The sequence below is a fragment of the Euphorbia lathyris genome, chromosome 9, assembly GCF_963576675.1.
Source record: "Euphorbia lathyris chromosome 9, ddEupLath1.1, whole genome shotgun sequence".
Classification (NCBI taxonomy): domain Eukaryota; kingdom Viridiplantae; phylum Streptophyta; class Magnoliopsida; order Malpighiales; family Euphorbiaceae; genus Euphorbia; species Euphorbia lathyris.
This window is the reverse complement of record NC_088918.1, coordinates 9,139,862-9,153,453: the sequence shown is the minus strand read 5'-3', so window position 1 is coordinate 9,153,453 and position 13,592 is coordinate 9,139,862. Positions and strand designations below refer to the sequence as shown.

At 33.3% G+C, this 13,592-nt stretch overlaps 1 pseudogene; it reads right to left on the bottom strand.

The window, feature by feature from the left end:
• Nucleotides 1-472: 472 nt before the first annotated feature.
• LOC136207242 (F-box protein PP2-B13-like) lies at nt 473-2,269 on the bottom strand (annotated as a pseudogene).
• Between the last annotated feature and the right edge of the window lie 11,323 nt (nt 2,270-13,592).

The following is a 13,592-nucleotide window of genomic DNA, read 5'->3' as shown; positions in this document are numbered from 1 at the left end:
GTGAAGGAGAAGATTATGGTTATACAGTCCTCTGGCACAAATCAACTCTAGTAATGCTTAACGACAAGGTTTTTTTTTAATAATTGTTATTTTTTAAAAATTAATTTGATTAATTCGTTTAAACTCCATGATAAAATAAAACAACAGAATTTTACACTGGACTGTTTTGTAACTTAAATTAAACTTCAACATTCTTAGGGCTTATAAATGAAAATAAAAAACAAAATATAAAACAAAAGTACAAAAAAACCAAACTACTCAGAAATAAAAGCTAAGTAATAGTTGGCAACAGACATTAACGTATCCAGAATTCACTGATATGAGATACTCTAATCCAGTTCTCAAACCCTCTCCCGATCATCCCTGGCAACAACAACTTCTATATTCAGCATGATTGATAATAAAGACAGCAGAACACAACAAAACGGAACAACATGAGCAAAATGTATCAAAGTTTTGGGGTTTTTATTCTTCTTAATTACTCTTTGGCCTAATATCTATACCCTGAATTAGAAGTCCGTTTTTCAAATTATATCCATTAGTCTCCAAAATGCTAATTTCCAAATCCCCAACTTCATCTTGCTTGTTAAAATAATTCCCCAATTCAATCTCCAGCCACCCGTCATGTCTTTCCTTTGGATGAATACGATTATGATGATCGTTATTCAAATTGTTCCAATCATCATTATCATTATTGTTCTCCCTTGGCAGCTGCAACGTCATAGCATGCCTGTACCCGCATAGACCGACCCTTCTCACAACCACTTGGTTCCTTTGACGCCTTTCCCTTCTCACATCTAGATAAAGACTTCCCTTTAAATAATCTCCTTCTTTTGCTCCTGAAATTCCTACATTCACCTCTACCGGATGGATGTCTAATCCGTGAGAGGCCGCGCTACTAGTCTGTATACCAGGTATGTTGTGTAGTGAGTTTCTGGTGATAACATTGTAGCTTTGATTTTACCGCGGATTTCCAGCCAATACACGTTGATCAGCCCTGCAACCTCTGCGAATCTGTTTGCAATTTCGTATATGCTAAATCATAATACTGATACGAATTATAATAGTAAGCAATGAACGTGATATTAGAGATGAAGGAAACGGAAACACGGTCAAGAATGCAACTTCTGTAAATCTGTAATAAGCTGAATCAGAATATCAGTTGAAATCATGGTGATCAAGAAAATTCAACTTCCGTGAATCTGTTTGTATTTTCTTATATGATGAATCAGAATAGCAATCGAAATCATTATAATGAATCGAAGACAATGTCGTTAAAGATAAAGGAAAAACAAACAAAATCATCACTGCAAATCTGTATTTTCATTCATATATGATGACAGAAATTACAATAATAATCAAAATCAGGAGTCCAATACTGCAACTTTTGCAATTCCATACGCATTTTTTGAGGAGCTGAATCAAAATATCAATGAAAATCATGATAATTAAGAAACAAGAACAAACATTAAAGATAAAGAAAAAACAAACAAGAACATAGCTGCAACTAGTGCAAATCTATATTTTCATAAATGCTGAAATTATGATAATAATGAAAACGTGGGAACAACAACAAAATCAAGAGTCCAAGGCTCGAACTTCAGCAAGTCTATACAAGTTTTCTTATATGCTGAATTGAAATCCGACAATTAATAAAAAACCACAAAAATTCAGGACTGCAACTTCTGCTGTTTTGGTTTCTGATAGCTAAAGGGGAAAAAATGAGGAAAATCACAAACCTTGATTCGTGTTTAGCATTACTTCATTCTCAATAACTAACAGTATCACTCCATTCAATCATGAGATCCCTGGCAGAAAGCATGATCATTTTCTTCTCGCTCCATTTATCCAGCCCAAAGCTCTGCCAAATAAACAATTTCATCATCAAATCAGCATAATAAATCAAAAATTGAAATTCAATAGAGATTGATGTACAAAATTGACCTAATTTCATACTTAGAACACAAAATTAAGAGATTCTAACCTTTTTTCCATTGTCAAAGATTATAGGATGATCAGAGAGGCGAAGATAGAGATCTTTAGCAGAAGGATAAGTAGACAACAAAGAAGGATCAAAAGACTGAGAGATTAAAGCCTGGTAATAAGATGGAAGAAAGCGTCTCCAAACTGCATCAGATTCAGAAACCGACTTAAAAACAGAACAGACCAGGGAGAATCTGCCAACGTCCTTAGGACTTGAGAAGGAGAAGATGGTGGCTATGCAGTTTTTTGGCAACCGGCACAATTCAACTCCATACATACTTTCCATAGCTCTTTTTTTTGTTCTGTTCTTCTCAGTGATACTGAGACTGAGAAATGATATGACATTTGGTTCAGTGGCATACTTGTTTATATAGAACTCTTGAAAGCAAAAATAAAATAAAATACATTATTCAAAGGATAAGTTACAAAACTACTAACATCGGTGTAGCGGTGTTCATAAATCAAACCAGATTGAAATAACCAATCCAACCGATAAATTTTGGTTTTTGAGTTTTGGTTTTAAATATTGAAATATATCAATAATTTTAGTCGGTTCGGTTTTTATCGAATTAACCAAACTAATCAAAATAGATTAATTAAACTTATTATTTATTAGTTATTTCATTAGGTTTGAAAAAATTTCATTTTTGAATTAGTAATTGAATAGAAACTAGGACAATTAATATTTATAAAGATAATAGAAACTAGTAATATAGTGGATATTTATAAAGATATACATTTAATATATTTTAAATTTTAAGATTATAACTTTATATATATATATTTATTTATTTTAAGGAAAAGATCATGCATTAAATCAGAATATAAGATTGAACAATAAAATTTGAAAGGTTAGTATTACTAACAGAACGATTAGATAATTAAATGAATGAATCAATTTATTTTAATATTGCAATATAATTCCACAAATCTCATCCTAATAGTATGAAATATCAGATGAATGCCGCTTGGTCTGAAAAAGAAAAACATAAACATCCCCAAAGGCCACGTAGCAGACTGGCGGATAAATTATTACATCTAAGTAAAAGCAGAGACGGAGTTATCAATCTTCATGCAAGGTTGCAAAAAATATTAGGCGTTAGTCAGTTTAATAGGATCTTTAAAGATTAATCAGAAATTAATCGGACATACATATATATGATTTTTTTTGTTAAAAAATGAAAAAAATATATTTTTTGTTTTATAGCAAATGGAAGATACATGTACACGATTTTTTTTGTGAACTTTTTTTTTCACGTATCTTTGTTCTATTACTGATGAATGATAATATGATATATATGTGGAATGAAAATAACGAGATTCGTAATTGCATAAAGTGTAATTATAGTTATGGGTAAAATTGGGAGTAATTAGCACAAACGGTCACAAAAGTTTAGACAATATCCTCAAAAGGTCAGAAAAGTTTAATTTATCCCAATAAAATCATTTAAATTTATTAAAATTTAACTATAAATTAATCCAAGTAAATAAGGATTGTTAATTAAAATTTTAACCACAAATTAACCCATATACCAGGTAACGCTAACATGATGTTGAGATATCACAGAGGCGTCTCCAGTATTTTGGAGGTCCTAGACAATTTTACAATTTTTTATAATTTTTTTTCATCTAGATTTTAATATTATTTTAGAACTAATAAATACCTATTAAATTTAGATGAAAACAGTTTAACAAATTAACTAGTGTGATGACTAAACCTAACTTCAAGATGCCCTCTAAGTATATATTGCTAGCACAATGCCATTATAGCTACTTGTTACTCAAAAATTTTAAAAAAGTTTCATAATGCATCTTACGTAAAATATAATCAATTAATCACTCGATTTAAAAAAAAAGTTACATGCAAAAAATGTATTGCACTCATTAGAAAGTGTGCAACACGCTTCTGCATGTAAGTTACTCATTTTTACAACCGAGTGATTAATTGACTACATTTTTCGCAAGTTGAGGGGGCTATCTGAACATTTTATACAAGCATGAGGGAACTATCGAGACACATTGAAATTTCGGGAGGCAAATCAAGCTTTTTAGATAAGTTCAAGGGCAAATGATGTATTAAGCCATTATACATTAGGCATAACACTCATTTAGCTTCCCAAACTAAAATTTTAAAGTCAATTAGAACCTTAAACTATCAAAATCATCAATTAATTCCCTAAACTAAGCAAAAAGCATTAATTAAATCCACATCTTAAGAAAAAACCATCAATTGAATCCTTATCGAAAATCATTCGGTTGAAAAACTCATTTTCGCCCACACAGAGATCATTACAACTATATCAAATAGTCACAGTTTCTGATTTTAGGATAAATAGAGACTCACTTGATTATTTTTACTTAATTTATGGACTTAGTTAATGATTTTAATAGTTTAAAATCCTAATTAAAGTTTAAAGGATCTGTAAAAACTCTTCATAACCTAAGAGCTTTTAGAAATATCTTTCTATTCCGAATGAATATTATTGAAGAGAAGAACTGCTTATATAGCAGATTACAGGGAAAGCTGAGCTGAGCAGAGCTGAGCTGAGCTGAGCTGAGCTGAGCAAAGCTGAGCTGAGTTGTCAACAAAATATAAAATTGATTCTATATTTCTAACACCCCCCCTCAAGTTGGAGATGTTATGCGGACCAGTCCCAACTTGGATAAACTTGGCCACATCTGATTAGAATTCAATGGCTTAGTGAGCACATCAACCAACTGTGATTGTGAAGCCACATGTGGGGTGGTGATGAATTTTTCCTCCAAGTATTCACGAACAATATGGCAATCAATGGCAATATGCTTTGTTTGTTCATGAAATACTGGATTTGAAGCAATGTAAATTGCTGACTGATTGTCGCAATACAGGGGAATCGGCAGTTGCACTTGAATCTGGAACTCAGTAAGGAGGTATGTTAACCACTTGATTTCACATACGGTGGTTGCCATTGCTCGATACTCGGCTTCAGCGGACGATTTTGTCACCGTTCCTTGTTTCTTTGATTTCCAGCTTATCAAAGAGCTGCCTAACATTACACAATAACCGGTTACAGATCGTCGTGTAATTTTGCATCGTCCCCAATCAGAATCGCAATATGTGAATAACTGAAATTCTGCATCCGCAGCATAGAACAACCCCATGGACATTGTTCCTTTCAAATACTGAAGCACATGTTGAGCAATTTTCATATGGACCTGTGTGGGAGAATTCATATGCTGACTAAGCTGCTGTGTGACATAGGCAATGTCAGGACGAGTGAAACCAAGGTACAAAAATCGACCAATCAGTCTCTTGTATTGCTCTGGTTCTTCAAAAGGATATGAAATTGCATCAAATTGTAAACCGGAAGGGAAAGGACTACTGGCTACTTTAGCATTACTCATGTTCGCATCTTTTAACATATCAAGAATATACTTCTGCTGAGTGAGTAATATGCCAGAATCAGATCGAGCCAGTTCCACACCCAAAAAATAACGAGAAATTCCCAAATCCTTGATGGTGAATGTGCGATCAAGCTCCTCTTTTATCTTTTGGATTAACTTTTCTGAAGTTCCAGTAATGAGGATGTCGTCAACATACACAATGAGGACAATTAAATCAGATTCTTGTTTCAAAATAAACAAGCAATAATCATGAATGCTCTTTTTGAACCCCATACTTTTCAATTTGTTGCTGAACTCTAGGTTCCATTGACGCCCGACCTGTTTTAAACCATATAAGGACTTGTTAAGTTTACAAACATGTCCAGGTTTCTCAACATGATATCCTGCTGGAGGCTCCATGTACAAATCTTCATCAATATGGCCATGAAGATATTCATTATTTATGTCAGCTTGATGAATTGGCCAGCCTTTACTTGCTGCGATTGCAATGAACATACGGACAATTGTTACTTTTGTAACAGGAGCAAAACATTCATTGTAATCCACTCCAGCCTTCTGTGTGTATCCACGAGCTACTAGTCGTGCTTTATAACGCTCCACAGAACTGTCAGGGTTGTATTTAACTTTAAATAACCACTTTGATGAAATAGTTTGCTTGTCAGGGGGTAAAGGAACCATAACCCAGGTTTGATTAGCTTCAAGGGAATTTAATTCCTTAGTCATGGCTTCTAACCATTTCGGATCAGATTTAGCTTCAGAATAGGATTTGGGTTCATGAATTTTGTGAAGGTTGACAAGGTATGCTTCATGAGTGGCTGTGAAAGCAAAACTGGCTTCTGAATCTGCTACCACAGTATTCAAAATCAAGTCATTATATTTTGTTGGTTTTTTGATGATTCTAGAGGTGTGTCTCTGAACAGGTAGAATTTGAACAGACGGTGGAGGTATAGGTACATCAGATGGAGTTGAAGGTTGGATGAAAGGACTGTCATTAAGATCTATATCTTGATTGACACCTTGGTTTTGTTGAATTGGTTATGGAGAATGTGATTTAAGAGGTGTAGAGGCAGGCTGATAATGACAATCAGATTCATCTGTTACCACAGATCGGAAAATGAGTGTATTGTTGTTTTGAACATCAGCATCAGCAATTTGTGTGAGATTTTTGTAGGGAAACATCTCCTCTTGAAAATGTATGTCACGAGAGACGACAAGCTTTTGTGTAGATAAATTATAGGTTTTAAAACCTTTTTGATGTGGAGCATTGCCAAGATAAATGGCAGGAAATGATCTATCCTCAAATTTGGACTTATGAGGATTAGTATTGGTTATATAACATGAACATCCAAAAACTTTCAATCGATCATAAGGTGGTGATTGATCATAAAGTTTTTGATAAGGACTGATCCAACCAAGTACCTTTGTAGGCATGATGTTGATCAACACAGTGGCTTGAAGTAATGCTTCCCCCCAAAACTCAATGGGAAGACCAGCATGCATAAGCAATGCTCTGCCAGTCTCTATAAGGTGTCTGTGCTTACGTTCCACTATGCCATTCTGCTGTGGAGTGTAAGCACAAGTTCGTTGATGAATAATCCAATGAGTATGCAATACATTCTGACAAGAGGTACCTACAAACTCAGTCCCATTGTCAGTGCGGATGTTCTTGATATTGATCTCAAAATGAGTTTTGATCATATTAATGAAAACAGCAATCAAGTGAGGCACTTCAGTCTTATGCTTGAATAGCATGGTCCAGGTGTTTCTAGTATAGTCATCAACCAAAGTGAGCATATATCTATCCCCTGTGAGTGAATGTTTATGAAAAAGGCCCCCAACAATCTATATGAACTAGTTCGAAAGGTTTATGTGTTTGGGAGGTACTAGGAGGAAAAGGTTTTCTGTGCTGCTTGGACCTTAGGCAAATATCACAATCATCATGCTCGTTACAATTGTCAAATACATGGATATATTTCTGTTTATGAACAGATACATGACCTAGCCGTCTATGCCACAAACTACCATTATTTGTAGCACTAGTAGTATGTAAAACAGTACTAGAAACAGTACTAGAAATGACATTATTGGAAATGGAATCAAAAGGACCATTGGACAAATGATATAAGTGGTCTTGTTGTGTTCCTTCAGCTAGGATATGTTTAGAGATAGGGTCCTGCAAAATACATTTATAAGGTGTAGATGTCATTTGCAAACCAGTATCCTTCAATAGTTGTGCAACTGAAAGCAAGTTGTAATCAAAACAATCAATGAACAGGACATTATGCAGTATGAGATTAGAGCCTATCTTCACATCTCCAATCTTGTTAACAAGCTTGACTGAACCATCAGGTAGGTAAACCTTTCTTGCTTTGTCCAAACTTCTAATGCTAGAGAAGTTGTTTATGGAGCTGCTCATATGAGTGGTAGCTCCAGAATCAATTATCCATACAGCTTGACTGTTGTGGCAGTTATGATTCATAGATAGTAAGTAAGTCTTAGGCATACCTGAACTGGATGCATAATGACTATGCTCTCCTTTATCCTTGGTACGAGCAAAAGCAGTGAAATCAACCTGTTTTTTTTCTTTATTCTTCTTGTATTTCTGAATTTCCTGTTGAATCAATTTCTGCATCTCTTTCTCATCATCTGAATCAGTGGAGCTTTCATCAAATGGAGTCTGTGCTTCATGAGTAAGAAGAGCTTTTTGCTGGAGGACCAGCAGGACCAGTCTTCTTGGATCCTGTCCACCAATCAGGATATCCATGGATACGAAAGCATGTGCTGCGATCATGCTTCTTGTGTTTGCCATAATCACAGTAGAGATTACTTTTGTCTTCTTTTTGTTTGTTGACAGATCTAGGAACTGCAGGTGCAGTCACTGCATTAATTTGTTTGTTAGCAGTTGCAATATGAGCAAAATCTGCCTTGCCATCAGTTGTTGACTCCTTTTGTTTCTCAATTCGCAATAGCATAGAGAATGCGCAATTGTCATTTGGCATTGGATCCATCAGGAGTATCTGATTGCGAACATGCTCAAACTCGATGTTCAATCCACATAAGAACTGCAAAATTTTATCCTCATCGCATCTACTCTGTATCAATTCTCTGGCTCCACCACATTTGCAATTGAGAATCGGTTTGAGAGCCAAAATTTAATCCCACAATCGCTTCAGTTTATTAAAAAATGCAGTTACAGTCATCTGTCCTTGTGTGATGCTGTTTAATTCCTTTTTAAGATGAAAATACAAATGACCATTGTCCTCTGCATATCCATGCTCAAGTTCTTTCCACAGAGCCCGTGCAGTAGGAGCAAATAGAAAAGTATCCTGCAATTCTTTACTTAAGCAGTTTATAATCCATGAAAACACTAGATTATCCACCTGTATCCAATCTTCATATGCATCAATGTTAGTATCAGGATCTGGTATTTCCTCATCCTTAAGCACAAAATTAGTGTGCTTCTTAACACTAAGAGCGATAAGCATTGATCGACGCCAAGAAATATAGTTAGATCCATTCATAGGTGTATTCACAAGTATAGAACCTGGATTATCATAATGTCGCACATTGAAGATTTCTGGTGTTGAATGAATTTCACTTCGTCGATCAGGGCGTTGCGTTGATGGATTCAGTCCGACTTGAATCAAATCTGCTTCAACTTCATGATTACGACTGGTTTCAGCATTAGGTTTTTGATTTTTCTGTTTCGGGGACTTAATCGGTGGTGCTGTAATTTCTTCATCTTCTTCAATATCATCGAGGAAGAAATCATCTCTGCCCCGTACAACATTGACGTAGCTTCTTCCTTTCGTCATTTGGATAGCAATTTGGATCTAATTTCCTGTCTTGCTCTGATACCATGTAAAAACTCTTCATAACCTAAGAGCTTTTAGAAATATCTTTCTATTCCGAATGAATATTATTGAAGAGAAGAACTGCTTATATAGCAGATTACAGGGAAAGCTGAGCTGAGCTGAGCAAAGCTGAGCTGAGTTGTCAATAAAATATAAAATTGATTCTATATTTCTAACACGAATATTATTCTAAATATTATTTTTTATTTTTTTGGTTGATATATCAATTCTCTAGACACTCGGACATATAACTAGATGACAACATTTGTAATCATAATTTGTCCTCCCAAGGTTGAAAAACGCATGTGGCCGCCTGTTCAAATTAGCACCATAACTAAAAGTACGTGTAGAAATAGGAGAAGGCCGCCTGTTCAAAAAGAGATTTTTATTAAAAAAAATATACAATTAAACTTATTTATTTCATATCATCAGTTTGCTAAACTTATCTATAAAAATTTATTAGCTCACTGAACTTTACAAATGTCTCACCAGTTCCCTAAATTTACTTATTTCGTAACAACTAAGTACAAAAAACTTATTAAACCTAAATTCTAAAAATACATCTTATTCTATTTGTGAGGTAATTTCTTCTCTTCTTGTGGGATTGAGAGATCGAAATGATGAGGATCGAAATGTTAAGGTGCAAAAATACCCCTAATATTTTGGGTCAGGAGTAAATTTTACCCCTAACGTCTAAAATAGTACAATTTTACCTCTAACATTAGTAATGAAGAGCAAATTTATCCCAACGTTGATAATTTGGGTCAATTTCAGATAATATTATAAAACACAAATATTTTTGTTCCTTTTATTGCACCAATTGCATATCGATTCGTTCTAAAAAAATATTTCATTTTTTTTATAATTTAATAATTGAATTGGAGATTGATATTTATAAATTTGGTGAATTTTTATGCAATTCGTACAAAAGACAGTATATTTTTTATTTTTTCACATCCGAACATACGTTTGTGATTTGTTACTGATAAAATGACGTACGTATGAAGTGTATATGACAAGATTCATACCCGAGAAGACAGTTTGGTGAATTATTTCTCAAATTAACCCAATTTATCAATGTTATGGGTAAAATTACTCTTGGATTCCAACGTTAGGGGTAAAATTGCACCATTTTAGACGTTAGGGGTAAAATTACTCCTGATCCAAAATATTAAGGGTATTTTTGCACCTTAACCCGAGTTTGTATTATGGTTTTTGTATTTAGTTATTACAGAATAAGCAAATTTAGGGAGCTGGTGAGACACTTGCAAAGTTCAGAGAGCTAATAAATTTTTACGGACAAGTTTAGGGACCTGGTGATACAAAATAAGCAAGTTTAGGGAGCTGGTGAGACACTTATAAAGTTCAGGAAGCCAATCTACTATTATGAACAAACTCAGAGAGCTGATGATGTATTAGACAAAAAAAAAAATATATACAATGCATATTGCTTAAATCAGTGAACTACTATATGATAATTTCAATTTTGGGGCCTCAGGCCGGCGCCTCGGGGAACTCCTCCTGGAGCTGGTCCTGAGCAGACCTGTCCATGGGTCGGGCTGGGTCGGGTTCGGGCCGGACCTAGCGAGCTTTTGTGTAAAAGTGCTCGTCTCAAGTCCAGCCCAGTCCAATATTAATTTAGACAGGCTCGGGCTTAGAAATCAAATCTCAAGCCCAACCCATATAAGCCCACCTAAAAAAATATTATTAATTTTTAATTATAAAAAATTAAATTTATACTTAAAATAAATATTTAATTATAAATATATAATATTTTTAATTAATATTAATAAGGCGGGCCGGGCTGGACCGGCCCGTGATATTTCATATGGCCCATGCCCTCCTAAAAAATAGACGGGCCTTAGCGGGCCTGAGCCTAAGAGTAAATTTCATTGTCCAAACCCGGTTCAAAGGACACTGGCTTGGGCGGACCGGGAGGATACCCAGACCCGTGGACAGGTCTAGTCCTGAGATGCTATGTCAACAATTTCAACGAAAACATATGATTGAAAAATATTTAAAGTGACTATATTGGAATACAAATAAACATAAATGACTTTATTAAGATGAATTAAACTTTTGTAAGATTTGTCCAAACTTTCACCACATCCAATATTAATTACCCGTAAAATGTTCTTAAGGTATTTTTTTCACCTTACCTTTAAATAATTTACTGCAAGTAATTCTTATGTAAATACATTGAGTAAATATATAAGGGGTAAATTACACTCATGGCATTGAACTTTACACATTTTAATATTGTGGCCACTAAACTTCAATACTTATTACACTTTTTAACACCAGTCTGTTGACAGTTTCAAAATAAAAAATTCGACGAGTTAATGTTATTCTAAGGAACTTTAATTCTTGAGAATTTTCATTTTGAGGTCATTTAGGTGGTGTTTGGCTAGGGGAGAGAGAGAATGTTCCAAAAAATGTGATTTTAGAAAATAAAAAATGTGGTTTCATGGTAAATATCGTTCAAAACAACTTTAATTCTGGAATATGTTCATTTTGAGGTCGTTATAAGTCATTTTGAGGAGTTAGTTAAAGTTGAGTGGCCACCGGTGTTAAAAAGTGTAAAGTTCAGTGGTCACAATGTTAAAATGGGTAAAGTTTAATGGCCATTGGTATAATTTACCCTATAATATGTAAAAACTTAAGAAATAAAGAAATTATGTAAATTACACTCATGACCATTGAACTTTATCCATTTTAACATTGTCATCACTGAACTTCAATTTTTAACGATATGACCATTGAACTTTACACTTTTTAACATTGATTACCATTCAACTTTAACTAACTCATCAAAATGACCATTAACAACCTCAAAATGAAAATATTCAAGAATTAAAAAATTTCAAAACGACATTTACCATGAAACTACATTTTTTTATTTTCCAAAATCACATTTTGAAACTTTCCCCTCTAAAAATTCACTCTATTTCCTAACCAAACAACACCTAAGTTATTTCAAAACGAAAAATTTCAAGAATTAAAGTTTCTTAAAATATCATCAACTCTTCAAATTTTTTATTTTAAGGCCGTCAATGGTCGTTTTGATGGATTGAGTGATCACCAGTGTTATTAATTAATGTAAAGTTCAATGACCATATATACCGTTAAGAATTGAAATTAAGCAGCCACAATGTTAAAATTGGTAAGTTCAATGGCCATGGGTGTAATTTAGCCCATATTATACTAATAAGTTTTTTATTTTATAAAATAAATTATATAGCTTTTGACTTTCTCAAAATCAACTTACTTCATATTTTTGTCCAAATTTTGACACAAATTTTTTTATACAAATTACAAATTTACCAATTTATCATGAATTAATTTTGTTATAATATTAAATAAATTTAACAATTTATATATATTTTAACTTTAAATGTAATAAATAATTAATTTTGAAAAGTTCACAAACTTTATAATATATTTTTATATAAAAGGAACTAGCGTATGACAAAAGTTTAGAAACCGAATAATTATTTACTTTCCTTTCTTACGTTTTTTTTTTCTTACATCACTTTCTTACGTAATTCTTTTTTTGTCTCGGGTGAAATAAATTATATCGTTATAACGGTCTGTTCCATGATTTCATTTTTTAACAAAAAAAAAAATTCTTAAATTTCACATATTGTAATAATTAGGTTTTGAGTTTCTTATGCATGGCATCATGCATTTAATTTTCTATATTTTTTTTATTTTTTCTTGAATCTTCCTTTTATATTTGAGGGATAATATAAGTATATGAAAATAATTTAAGATATGGATAAAAAAACATTTAATGATAAAATAAAAATGGTTAAATTTACTATTTTGTTAAAAGTTTAATGGATTCTACCGACAGAGAATTTAATTTGTAGTATACATAATTTAGAAATATCTATATTTCAAGGACTGTGAATGTAATTATTCAATCTAATTTTTAATGAAAAATAATTTAATTCACATTTTCTTAAGGGAATTATGTTTGTTTTATCCGTTTAATACATTATTTGTGCTTTGAACTTGTCACAAAAGTCTAGTTGGGATTCTGAACTCTTAATGTATTCTCATTAGGGCTGTAATCGAGGCGAACCGAGCCGAGCTGTGGCCTGCTCAAGCTTGGCTCGCTATATTATTAACAAGCTTGAGCCCGAATCCGAATATGAGCCCGAGCTTTGGCTTGCTCAAGTTCAGCTCAGCTCATTAGAAAATGAACGAGCTCGAACCGAGCTTCGAGCTTGTTTCAAACCTAAAAGTCTTTTTGAACTTGGTTCATTAAGAAAATTATCTGTCACGAATTGTTTGTAAGTAAATAGTTAATTATATTTATAAACTTTGCTCACAAATAGCTCTTTAATTATGTACATAAACAAGCTC